This window comes from Gorilla gorilla, chromosome 17, assembly GCF_029281585.2.
Source record: "Gorilla gorilla gorilla isolate KB3781 chromosome 17, NHGRI_mGorGor1-v2.1_pri, whole genome shotgun sequence".
Lineage (NCBI taxonomy): Eukaryota > Metazoa > Chordata > Mammalia > Primates > Hominidae > Gorilla > Gorilla gorilla.
Genome location: NC_073241.2, coordinates 97,653,920 through 97,667,388, shown reverse-complemented (window position 1 = coordinate 97,667,388; position 13,469 = coordinate 97,653,920).

Here is a 13,469-nt window from a genome sequence, read left to right as displayed (position 1 = left end):
ATGCTGGTGCGCTGCACCCACTAACTCGTCATCTAGCATTAGGTATATCTCCCAATGCTATCCCTCCCCCCTCCCCCCACCCCACAACAGTCCCCAGAGTGTGATATTCCCCTTCCTGTGTCCATGTGATCTCATTGTTCAATTCCCACCTATGAGTGAGAATATGCGGTGTTTGGTTTTTTGTTCTTGCGATAGTTTACTGAGAATGATGGTTTCCAATTTCATCCATGTCCCTACAAAGGACATGAACTCATCATTTTTTATGGCTGCATAGTATTCCATGGTGTATATGTGCCACATTTTCTTAATCCAGTCTATCATTGTTGGACATTTGGGTTGGTTCCAAGTCTTTGCTATTGTGAATAATGCCGCAATAAACATACGTGTGCATGTGTCTTTATAGCAGCATGATTTATAGTCCTTTGGGTATATACCCAGTAATGGGATGGCTGGGTCAAATGGTATTTCTAGTTCTAGATCCCTGAGGAATCGCCACACTGACTTCCACAATGGTTGAACTAGTTTACAGTCCCACAAACAGTGTAAAAGTGTTCCTATTTCTCCACATCCTCTCCAGCACCTGTTGTTTCCTGGCTTTTTAATGATTGCCATTCTAACTGGTGTGAGATGATATCTCATAGTAACCCTCTATATTCTTTTACTTCTGCTCCAGCCAGGAGCAAGCAACTTGACACTCTCTTTTCTAATGTAAGAATAACAATAATTTTAAAAGGAGTATATTTTATTTAATCTATACAGACTATGTGGTTGCTTTTAAATGCAGGGAAAAGGAAATAACATTTTATAATGTATTTCTTAAGTTTATTAAATATGTGACTACATAATATACTTTGCTGAGATGAGTAGTTTGTAAAGGAGGACAAAGGCAGTTTTAAAAGAGAACTCTATTCTGGATAAAATGCTCCTGAAGGCTGAGTATATTCTGTCAGAGGAATGCAGAAACATTGATCCTTATTGAGATATATGGAGTTAGTAATAAACTCTAAATTATCTGCAAACGCTCAAATGATACTAAAGCTGTGATATTTTTTATCTTGAAAATGCAAGTCTCATTGCAATGGGTTTTCCCTGTCTAACCATTGCCTATCAAGAATTGTGTTTGTTTTCTGAAAGAATGAGCACGCCTGCCAAGAATAGATTATTACTTTGCCTTATGAAAATCAATTAAGGATTTTGTCTAAAGCTTTATCAAACACAGCAGAATTTATATACCCTGGAGAGTATATAGATATCAGGGTTGTTTCTGGGACATGATTTGCATATATATCTCATACAATCTGAGCATGAAATGTAACAGAATTTCAGGCTACAGCCATGTCCTCTAGGTTCCAGAGTACACACCTTGCAAAGATGGTATTTGGACTCCATGCTACAAAGATACGGCCAGGCCTCCCTGAGAATTAATATTCTCATCTTGAAATGGGCAATTAAAAATACCTTACGCTGGACACAGTGGCTCACACCTGTAATCCCAGAGCTTTTGGAGGCTGAGTTCAAACAATGGCTTGAGTCAACGAGCGGGAGCTTGCAGTGAGCTATGATGGTGCCACTGTACTCCAGCCTGGGTGACAGAGCGAGACCCTGTCTCCAAAAGCAAAAACCAACCAAACAAAAAAATGTCAAGGTGCTGCTGAACTCATGGAAACCCAGATACAGGTAGAGGTTTCATTCAAGGAATTTGGCTTTTTGGAAATGGTATCTTTATGGCATCTTTTGAGATTTGAAAGATGAAAGGTTGTTATCAAAGTAGATGAAGGAATGAATAGGTGACCCATTCAATGACTTGGTTCATAGAGTAAGGCAGAAAAAAAAGTGAAATGAATACATTAATTTTGCTTTGTCTACTTCATGGGCATCAATAGGACCTAATTAAAATTTGAGGAGTGATAAAGAAGTATAAAAAAGTTATTTATGAAACAGGATTGCGTCTTATTTATTTATTTATTTAGCAGGCAGTACGTTCTTTCTAAGAACTAGGAGAGGAGTTGCTGCTGCTGGAATTTGTCAATTTCTGGCCAGCAGGAGCTGAATTCTTTGCTGGTGGGTGGCAGGAGGCTATGCTTTTCCACCATTGTGTTTGACTATAGCAGGGCAATTATTGCTAAAATTGTTGTTTTTCTTGATCATCCTTTCTTAATCCTTTGGCTAAAGAAAGCAGTCTTTTCTTGATGTGTAGTTTCCCAGCTGCCAGTTTCTCCAGGATATAAAGGAGGCTAGAAGAAAACCTACAAAGTTACTATTGCGTGGTTCCTTGGGTTTGAGGGTCCCTAGCCCATCTGTTTTCTCCCTTCTACCTTTCGTAGTATTTTATATAATGTTCAGTGATTTTAGCTGGATCTGATGGAAAGAAAAGAGAAAATGTGTGTGTACTGTACCTTGTTTGGGCTAGAACATCCTTTTTAAAACTTACATCTGGCTAGGCATAGTGGTTCATGCGTCTAATCCCAACACTTTGGTAGGTCAAGGGAGAAGGATTGCATAGCCCAGGAGCTCGAGAGCAGCATAGGCAACATGGTGAGACACTGTCGCCACAAAAAATAAAAAAAATAAAAAAATTGGCCACGTGTGGTGGCTCATGCCTATTATCCTAGCACTTTGGGAGGCTGAGGCAGTTGTATTGCTTGAGCTCAGCCGCTCAAGACCAGCTTGGGCAACTTAGCAAAACCCTATCTCTATAAAAAATACAAAAATTAGCTGGGCGTGGTGGCATATACTTGTAGTCCTAGCTACTACAGAGACTGAGGTGGGAGGATCACCTGAGCTGGGGAGGAGACTGCAGTGAGCCCGGACCTGGCCACTGCACTCCAGAATCCAGAGCCTGGGCAGCTAGCTATTCAGGAGGCTAAAGTAGGAGGATCACTTGAATTCAAGAGGTTGATGTTACAGTGAACCATGTTTGCACCACTGCACTCCTGCCTGGCTGACAGTGAGATCTTAATCTCAAAAAGAAATTAGATAAAATAAATAACAATGAGTTCACATCTGCATTAATTAAAATATATTTTTTATTGCCATTTTATAATAATAGCCATTTCAACTTTTTATTACAGTATATTACAGTAAGCTCTACAAGGACACTGAGTTTATTACAGTAAGCTCTACAAGGTATATTACAATATATTACAGTAAGCTCTACAAGGACACTGAGTTTTGGCCAGGGCTTCAGTCTAGACTTGTCTATTTCCAGGGTGCTCTACTGTGTTCTTTCTGAAGCCTGTGTTATGATTTTTTTCTATTGCTGTAGGAGTTAAATGGTTAGTTATGAGACAAAAAGCAACAGCAATATATGTGCATTTATCTTCTCCTGACATTTTCACTGTCAATCAGGAGCTCTGGGAAAAAAAAACCTCATGAGTGAAGTTTATTTGATTTTCTTTATCATGCAGTAATACTGGAGATAAAAAATTTAATCTGAGCAATGCTATGAAATCACTGCTTTAAACTTTTAATGTGTGTTTCTTTCAGGCAGTATTTTCATGGACTGTTCTCTAAGGTTTACTGTTATAGAGAAATGTCTTGAGTGAATAAATAAAAAAATCCTAATATATAAATATATTGGTAAATGTCGAATGAAACTGTGCTAACCATGTTTCCCTTCAGTTTTGCAGATTGTACCCATGGGTTTTATTGGTTTTTAAATTCATCTCTATGACTGTAGAGGTGAATTCACTTTTGTGCCTTCTTTTTCTGCAGAAGAAATAAAATCATGTATCTCTACACTAAATTCTTTTTACTGTTCTCTGGTAAGTTTCTTTCATAATTCAACAGAGAAAAGGCTTATCAGTTTATCATTTATAATGTCTCAATTTTTGTAGTTTCGTCTGTTTTGAAATGTTTCTGTGTGGGTAATTTGAAGTACATATTCTGCAAGTACAAAACACTGCTATTTTTTTTTCCTAAAGGTGTTATTTAAAATAATCAAACTGCTTTTCCATGTTATCTACCTCATTTTGGAACAAAGAACCACAAATGATGAGAAAACTCTTTATTACCACAATATAAAAGAATAAGAAAAAACTTTCCAAATATTATTTTCCTGTCTGACTCTCTCTACTTCCTTTGTGGGATTAAAATAATAATAATAATAATAATAATAATAATAATAATAATAAATCTTTTATATAGCTTCAAAGCCACATTTTTATGTTTGGGCCTTAAGAAAGCTTGCATGATCCTTCTGCTTTTAATAAAATTTTCTAAATATAATTGTTAAATATATCATAAAACAATCAATGCTGTTTTTAATATTTACATATGAATCTGGATTTATCTCTAAAATATAAATAGTTTACCTTATGAAGTTACAGAGCATAATATCTTTACTTGCATTATTTACTACACATCATTTGGAAATGAATTCATAACTTTGAACTTGGGCTTACTGCTCACTGCCTGAAAGGAATATTTCTCAACCAGAAAGTGGGGGTAATCTTTCCCTCCAGGGACATTTGACAATGGGTAGTAAATAAGTGTCCAGAGACATTTTGGATTGTCAGAGCTGGGGGCTTGCTATTGACATCCAGTGGGTAGAGGCCAGAGATGCTGCTAAGCATTTTAGAATACACAGATATATCCCAGAAGAAAGAATTATATGGTCCAAAATTTCAATAGTGCTGCTGCTGAGAAACATTCTAGGCTCTGGTAATTTATGGATTTTTGAAATCTGAAAGAATAAATAACTAGTTCATGCTGCAAATTTTGTTTTCTGTGTTAATGCATGCATAATAGAGTACAACAGTTTACCTGACAGAGGTTTTGGAAATTCCACTAGCTTTTTTTAACCTCCAATGTACTCTCCAATTGTTTACTTTGTTTTCACATGCTTTTGAACACATATGCCTTGTGAAAAAATTCTTCTGAGTGACACGATGAAATAGACAGGAATGAAGATAATCTTGCCTTTATGGCTTTACAAATCATTGTGTATCCCTAATGCCTCTGGAGAGGCTAAATTGAGGGTAGGATTTAGGTTGCATTCTTTTTAATCTGTGTTGTGTTAGATGTAAGCCTTACCTTTTTTAAACAGACGAGCTGCTCTTTCTAATTTTCCACTTGGACCTATGCACCTCTGGAAGCCCCCTAGTCTATCCTGGGGAAGTCCACACTGGGCAGCTTGCCCTGCTGTGGATGCCTGACTACCCTGTCTCTGCTGGTTCCCCTCACTGTCAGGTGATACACAGCCTGGGCCTCATTACTCCATGCACCTTTCTGCTTCTAGGAAGGGGCAGATTTCTGCCACTTTGCCCCAAAGTTGCTCTCACTCTTCTTCTTATTATGAAGATAAAGAAAGGTAAAAACAAAACAAAACAAACAAGAAAAACTATGCTTTTGTAATGATAGTTTGATTCATTATTATTTATTTTGTTGATTGAAGACATAATGGGGTTTCAACTGAGTTTGAATAATATTGAATTAAAGTTGTCATTATACATCATAAGATAATAGTCCCCTAAGGAACCTTTGTCTCTAAGGAGGACTTAGAATCATCAGGGAACCCAGAGCTTTGTAAATGCAATCAGTACACAGTAAGAGATTGCTCAGAATTTTTAGTCCTCCTTAGAGAAAACATTTATTAGAGGACTACTGTCTTATAATATATCATGAAGAATCACCGCCATTCCTGACTCTGGACAGTGCTCCTCAGGAGGTTGCCCATAACAGGGTGCTTTCACCCTATAGTGTTCCAGACACAAGAAAGATGACTTTCCATTCCACACAAATATTTTTCTCCCTGGGGCAAACGGAAGCCCTTGGAGTATTCTCAGGACTGGTTTGAAAATCTGAAACCAGAAAGACTCAAATGACCACTCTCTTCCAAACTTGAGGTTCCATCGCTGAGCCTGGCCTCCTAGATAGACTCTTTTCTTTCTGTATGAATTAAAATATATTTTTATATATTTTCTCTCATATATTTTCTTTAGGGTGAATCTAATTCAGGGGCTCCAGCATCCTTTCCTGTCACAATGTGCCAACTGCAACTCTACCCTGCAACTCATCAGACTTCTAAATATGTTTAGATCTAAATATAGGAAAGGTTCCACCTCCTCCCCACCGCACAGGTGGCTCCTAAGTGGAGACAAACATTCCTTAGAGGGCTATTGTCTTATAATGTATCATGACAACTTTAATCCAATATTATTCCAACTGTGCCAAGACCTTATTATGTCTTTAATCAGCAAAATAAATAACAATGAAGCAAACTATCATTACAAAGGCATACTTTTTTTTTTAACCTAACTATAATTGGCAATAACAGGACAGAGCTAAACAGAATAATAAGTTTGGGAGCACTTAGAGGCTTTAGGAGCACTCAGCCAATGTATTTTTCAGACTTGGAATTGGTCTGATGTCTCAGGAGAGAGACATAGAGGGATCAACAATATTGAAAAAGTTATTATTCTTATATCTTGAAATATATCCACATATATGCATTTGTACTTTTTATGTACGAATATTTCATTTAAAGACCACGTGCCTGGTCAAATACAACTGGAAATTTCTTAACAGGGGTCCCATGTCTAATTCTTCAGGGAACCCAGGACTTTGTAAATAAAATCAGTAAACAGTAAGAGATTCTTTGGAATTTATGAAAAAGAAGATGCAAAAGCACTTTGAGCATTGCCTGAAACATTCTGCCAGGCCTTGTAGATAATAACTATTACCAGTCTCAGACTGGTTATTGTCACACAGGTGCAATTATACCTGAATGTATGATGTTTAGTAATCCCTAGGGAAAAACATACAAACAGACATTAGAGCAGTATGGTTCTGGAAGTGTAGTAAGGAATTAAACTTAGATGGGCCTTAATTGACAAAATTGAGCATCTAAGAGGGTTAGTAGCCTGTGGTAGACTGAAAAATGGCCCCCAAAGTGTCTCAAATGCTAATCTCTGGTACCTATGAATCTTGCCTTAAGTGAGAAAAGAGACTTTGCAGATGTGATTAAGTTTTGAGGTAAGGAGATTATCTTGCATTATCTGAACTTGATGTGATTCAAGAATCCCTATAAGATGGAGGCAGGACATAAGATGAGTCAGTATTAGGAGACATTATGAAAGAAGCAAGAGGTTGTAGTGATGTAAAAAAGGGCCCATGGGCCAAGGAATGAACACAGGTGGCCTCTAGAAGTTGGAAAAGGCAAGGAAACAAATTCTCCCACAGAACCTCCAGAAGAAACCAGCTCTGCACAAACCTACACTTTAGCCTAGAGGGAGCTATTTTGGGCTTCTGACCTCTGTAACTGTAAGAGGATGAATGCATGTTCTTTTAAGCCAATAGATGTGTGACAGTTTGTTGCAGCAGCAATAAGGAACTCATACAAACCATGTTTGGGTCTCTCACAACCTGAAGAGTCTGGGCCTCCAGAGATGAATCCCCAGGTCGGGCAGCCAAGCTACTCCTTGCAGAAAGCTGGAGCAACAGGAAAGCGGTGCTAACTGACCTTTCACCCTTTACTTGGATTTGTTTTGCTGAGAATATTTTCTTTTGATGTTTCACAGTTAATTTTAAATTCTATATGTGTCCTGCAGCAAAATTTTACCAATTTTTTGGGTGACCATTTCTGTATAGAGACCTTTATCTTCTCTTGAGTCTTACGAACCAGTTTTGGGACCAATTAGTCATGCTTTTGAATTCCATGTCTGTCATTGATCTCAGGTGGCTAACTTAGTATCATTGACTCTTGGTATTTTTAATCTATAAAACAGCCATTTTCATAGTTCTCTCTCTCTCACCTGGTGAATTCTTAAGGATTAAATGAGAGAGATGTAAAACCTCTATAAATATTGTTTTTGGCTATTTTTAGTAGTTAAACTATTAGTTTAGTAGTTAAAATATTTAGTAGTTAAACTATTTTTAGTAAATTATTTAGCTATTTATTTTTATTTTACTTTAAGTTCTGGGATACATGTGCAGAACGTGAAGGTTTGTTACATAGGTATACACGTGCCATGGTGGTTTGCTGCACCTATCAACCCGTCATCTAGGTTTTAAGCCCCACATGCATTAGGTATTTGTCCTAATGCCCTCCCTCCCCTTTTCCCCCACTCCCTGACATGCCCCGGTATGTGATGTTCCCCTCCCTGTGTCTGTAGGTTCTCATTGTTCAACTCCCACTTATGAGTGAGAACATGCAGTGTTTGGTTTTCTGTTCCTGTGTTAGTTTGTTGAGAATGATGGTTTCCAGCTTCATCCATGTCCCTGCAAAGGACATGAACTCATTCTTTTTTATGGCTGCGTAGTATTCCATGGCATACATGTGCCACATTTTCTTTATCCAGTCTATCACTGATGGGCATTTGGGTTGGTTCCAAGGCTTTGTTATTGTAAGTAATGCTGCAATAAACATAGTAGTTATCACTATTCCAAATGCCAAGGCATAAAGATAGCTATTGTACTTGGTGCAGCGAACCCTAAAGATAGTTCATTGCCTACATTATGGAATCATGGCAGGCCACAGACCTCACCTTTTGAAAGCCATATGATTTCCGTTCCCCTGCTCCCAGCTGAGAGGCAGCACAACATGAGTAGGATGTGTCTGGGCTCGAAGGCGAGCTGCTGGCATTCAGATCCGATCTCTTCTATTTATTCCTATCTCAAACAGTGGTGGCAAAGATTTTGTGAATTGATGCACTTAGATTCCCTGACTTGTTGCTAACAGTCAGTAAATATTACCATTATCATTTCTACTGCTACACTAAAGACATTTTTATCGAGAGTAGAAAAATAAAAAAAAGAGAAAGGCCAAAGACACTTAAGAGTGATTCCATTGAGACAACTTGAAATGTCAACTCAAAGGCCTTCGCACACATGAGTGAGGCAGACATTTCAAGGACATACATGTACAAACTTAGCATTGTCAGCTGTGTTAAAAAGAAATGTGTTGAAAAGTAGGATAGGAAAGTGTTGACATGTGTAGTACATTGAAAATTCTAAACTTTTACTGAAATTTTAGCAATTCGCTCATTATATCACATACTATTGGGAAATGTGCTTAATTTATAAAATCATTCCACTGTACTTTTAGGAGGTTTATCTCTTCTATGTTTGCTTGTTAGGTTTAATTTTATATTATCTAAACTTTCAAATCTGTGATATCACTAATTGATTAATCTCTGTTGTTGAATTTGTCTTCCTTGACTCTTCTGATATTTGGCTATCATTGCAAATTCTCTCATTGCAGGACGGTACCACAATTATGAGCTTCCATTTATTTGTGTGATTATGAAATAATCAAATAGATTCCTCTCTATTACAACAATGGCTTTGTGTATTGTCAATATTGATGCCCAGAATCAAGCCGAGGACTGACACATGGCAGATGCTAAATGAATGAAAAACATAAACCCTCTAGGCCATATTAGTATTATTTCATAATTATGTTGAGTTAATGTATATGTGATGATGTAGCCAAATAATATTTTACAATGTTGTCTCATACTAACCTAGAATTGTTGCCACTTTACCGTGCACTTTTCTTTGCATCTCAAAAAATCTTTTTCCTATATGGTTTTGAATTAGACTCTGCCAATGACAGATATTTACACAAAATTTGGGAGAAATAACAGAAGCAGCAGCTATGATCTGTGGCGACAGAATCTCTGTTGCTCTGGACAGCTGAGGCAATCATCAGAGGCCTTTGCTCCTGAAACATTCAGTGATTTTCTAAGGTTCCATTTCATGCATTAAAACATTTGTTTTTTCTGAAAGTATGCAGAATGGCTTCTGTTTTCCTGGCTTAATCCTCAATAACACAGTTAGTTTAGGGGATCTCTATTTCATTAAAGAAAGACACTGAATATATACTGTTTTATAAGAGTAGAAACTTAACACTCAGATTATTTTCTTGTATAATATTTTCAGGATCATATGCAGTGCCATCTAAGCTCTGTGAGCAGTTTTGTGTCCTGAAGGATTTATTATCCATTTTATTCTCCTTGTGGATATTAAATTATTTTGAATCTTACTTAAGTAATTCTACTTTTCTCCTTTTTTAATTTTAGTATTATGTAATGGTTTATAAAATACAGATGTATTACAACGCAATAACGGATAAATGGTTTAGAATTTTAAAATTGTTTTCTTAGCAAAACATGGTGTTCCTTATATTTTTCCTCCTTGGTAACATTGGGTGTTTTTCACTACTTCTCGCACTCAGATAAAGGCCATTCAGACAATTTACTCTTTTAAAGATAAAAGACCTGTGCGGAATCAGTCATATTGTCAGAGAACATCGAGAGTTTTGTTGCTGTCCCTATTATTTTTGTTTTCAGTAGTAGAAATCTGCTAGGCATGAAGATCTGATTAGTTACTCCTTAAAGTCATTTTGCACAGATTCACTTGCAGTGGTCTAATGTGAGCAATTTTAGTTTTGTGTCAAATCTGTTTATTATTTACTATTGCTACTCTTGCTTGATACAAATCTACCAGAGACAGTATCGGTGATGTTTTAAAAGGTCCTAGAGTCACTTATTTTGAAAGATGATTGTTTCATAAAGTGGGGGAGACAAGGTTTTGCTCTCCCATGAGTATAACTTGTTCAGAACAGAGACACCGCATTCCAGGAAGCTTGACTTTCATTTCCTCTGAATCCTATCCGTGCGCTTTGTACCACTGCTGTGCACTTACCAGCTTTGCAGGATGCACCTTCTCAGACTGAGGTATCAGAAGGGTTCTCTGGTAAGTTGTGATTCTGACCAACCTGTTACTGAAAGAATATATTTGCTTTATTTTCTGTTACTACTCAAATAAAATTCAAAATAAACAAATTTAAAAAATATTTTTAAACTGTGGTGGATTATCTGAAGGGAAAATGTAAATGACATATAAGATCAAACAAAGCTGAGGTCACAATAACTTCAGGTCAGCTAAGCAGACAATGCTACATGCAGGTTTCTAGAAAACAGAATGTTTAGGGCACATGGAATGGGAACTGATTCAAAGTAATTACTTTAGTAATTGTACTTTTTCCCTTTTTAATTTTGGTATTTTATAATGATTTATAAAATGCAGGTTTATTAAAATGTAAGAATGGATAAATGGTTTATAATTTTAAAATTGTTTCCTTAGCAAAATGTGATGTTTCTTATATTTTTTATCAAATTAATAAATTTATGTAATGAGATAGTATCTGAAATTATGATTTGGAGAGTATGAAAGAAGCTGGAAAGATGTAATTATTAAGTGGAAGTATTAAGATGAAACAGTGGGGAGTTTCACTGAGCAAGAAGAATTTGTATTAAAGCTGTGTTACAAAAATAAATGGATACAGAATTGGATGCACTATTACTCAGCAATAAACAGACTTGCACTGCTGATGCATGTAACAACAGGAATGAAACTCAAAAACAATATACTGAGTGAAAATAGTGAGACACAAAAGATAACATACTATATGATTCCATTTATGTGAAGTTGTAGAAGAATAAAAAGTAATCCCTTGCCCTAGATATTAGATCAGTGGATGCTTCTGGGATTGACTGCAAAGAGGCCCAAGGGTCCTTTCTGGTGTGATGGTACTATTTGATACTTTGATAGAAGTATGGGTCTACACGTGTGCTTGTACTTGCATTTGTTAAAACAAATCAAGTTGTCCACCAAGAAATATATCCATTTCACTGTATGTAAAGTAATTTTTTAATACTTCTATTAGAAAATGAATGCGGTTGGCACACTTCATATATTTTTGACATTTCCATGTCAGTACATATTAATTCAAATTCTTTTCAATGGCCACACCATAGTCAGTTGTATTAACACGTCAAAGTTATATAGCCATCCATCTTTGAGGAGGCATTCCTGTTATTTCATGTTATTTCTTTTTTCCTTTCTTTCGTTTTTATTATTTATCATTTGCAATTTGCCATAGTGCTGCACTGATTGTCCTTGGCATCTATAGATTCACATATTTGAAGCCATTCTTTAAGATAAATTCCTAACAGTCTAAACTCCATGATCTCTCCAGCCATGTTTGCTTTGCTCCTATTTTTATCCCATGTGACTAGTCAGGGCTTGAGATATAGTGCACTAAAGTAATATTCATAGAATATGTGAATGAGTGGAATTACTAGACCAAGGGATAGAAGCACTTTTAATTCGAATACATATTTTTAAATTGTCTTCAGTAAAAGTTGTCCCCACTTAGGGCTGATATCTCGTTCAGTCACAATGTTATTAAGATACTGAAATAGAATCCTAACTATTGATAGAGTCATCATACCAACAGCTCTGTTTCCCAATGCAACCCCCACCCCCACCCCCACCTTCTACCTGCCCCATTTCTTCCCAGAGACCCCTGCAAGTCCTCATGAACTAAAAACTAAAGGTTGAACACTAACCTGAGGAGCAAGCCTATTAGCTAAGGGCCCTGCTGCAGTGCAACACCTTTTTCTGTTTTGATTGGTCAGTGTCTGTATGTTTCCTGTTCTTGAATATTCTCAGTACCCTTTGCTCTGTTGTACCAATTTAAATACAGTAGTCTCCCCTTATCTGTGGCTGTGGGGGTTATGTCCCAAGACCTCCAGTGAATGCTGAAAACTTTGAATGGTACAAAACCCTATGTATACCATGCTTTCTGCTATGACAAAATTTAAAGTATAAATTAGGCATAGTAAGACAGTAACAACAATAAGTAATAAAAATAGAACAATTATAACAACATACTGGAACAAAAGTTATGTGAATGTGGTCTCTCTGTCTCTCTCTCTCAAAATATCTTCTTGTAACTGCTTTCAGCCTCTTTTTACTTGTGATCTGATAACTGAGCCGGCTTCAAAGTAACTAATGGGTGGGTAGTGCGCAGAGAGTGGACACGCTGGACAAAGAATGATTCATGTCTCAGGCAGGATGGTGGGAGATTTTATTACACTACTCAGAAGGGTGCATAATTTAAAACTTATGGATTGTTTATTTCTGGAATTTTCCATTTATTTTCAGACTGCAGGTAACTGAAACCATGAGAATCAAAACCACTGAAAAAGGAGGACTACTGTGCCTAAAACTCAGAAGGAAAGTGAACATTTTTTTCTCACAGGCTCACCTACTCTGGATATATGAGTTGTGTATCATTAAAAATAAAAGAAATGGGCTGGGCGCGGTGGCTCACGCCTGTAATCCCAGCACTTTGGGAGGCTGAGGCGGGTGGATCACGAGGTCAGGAGTTCCAGACCAGCCTGACCAACATGGTGATACCCCATCTCTACTAAAAATACAAAAATTAGCCGGGCGTGGTGGTGCGTGCCTGTAATCCCAGCTACTCAGGAGGCTGAGGCAAGAGAATCGCTCGAACCCAGGAGATGGACGTTGCAGTGAGCCAAGATTGCGCCACTGCACTCCAGCCTGGGCGACAGAGCAAAACTCTGTCTCAAAATAATAATAATAATAATAATAAATAAATGAAATATACTATTTTTAATTTTAGGTCTTTGATAACTACTGAGATTCATCATTTT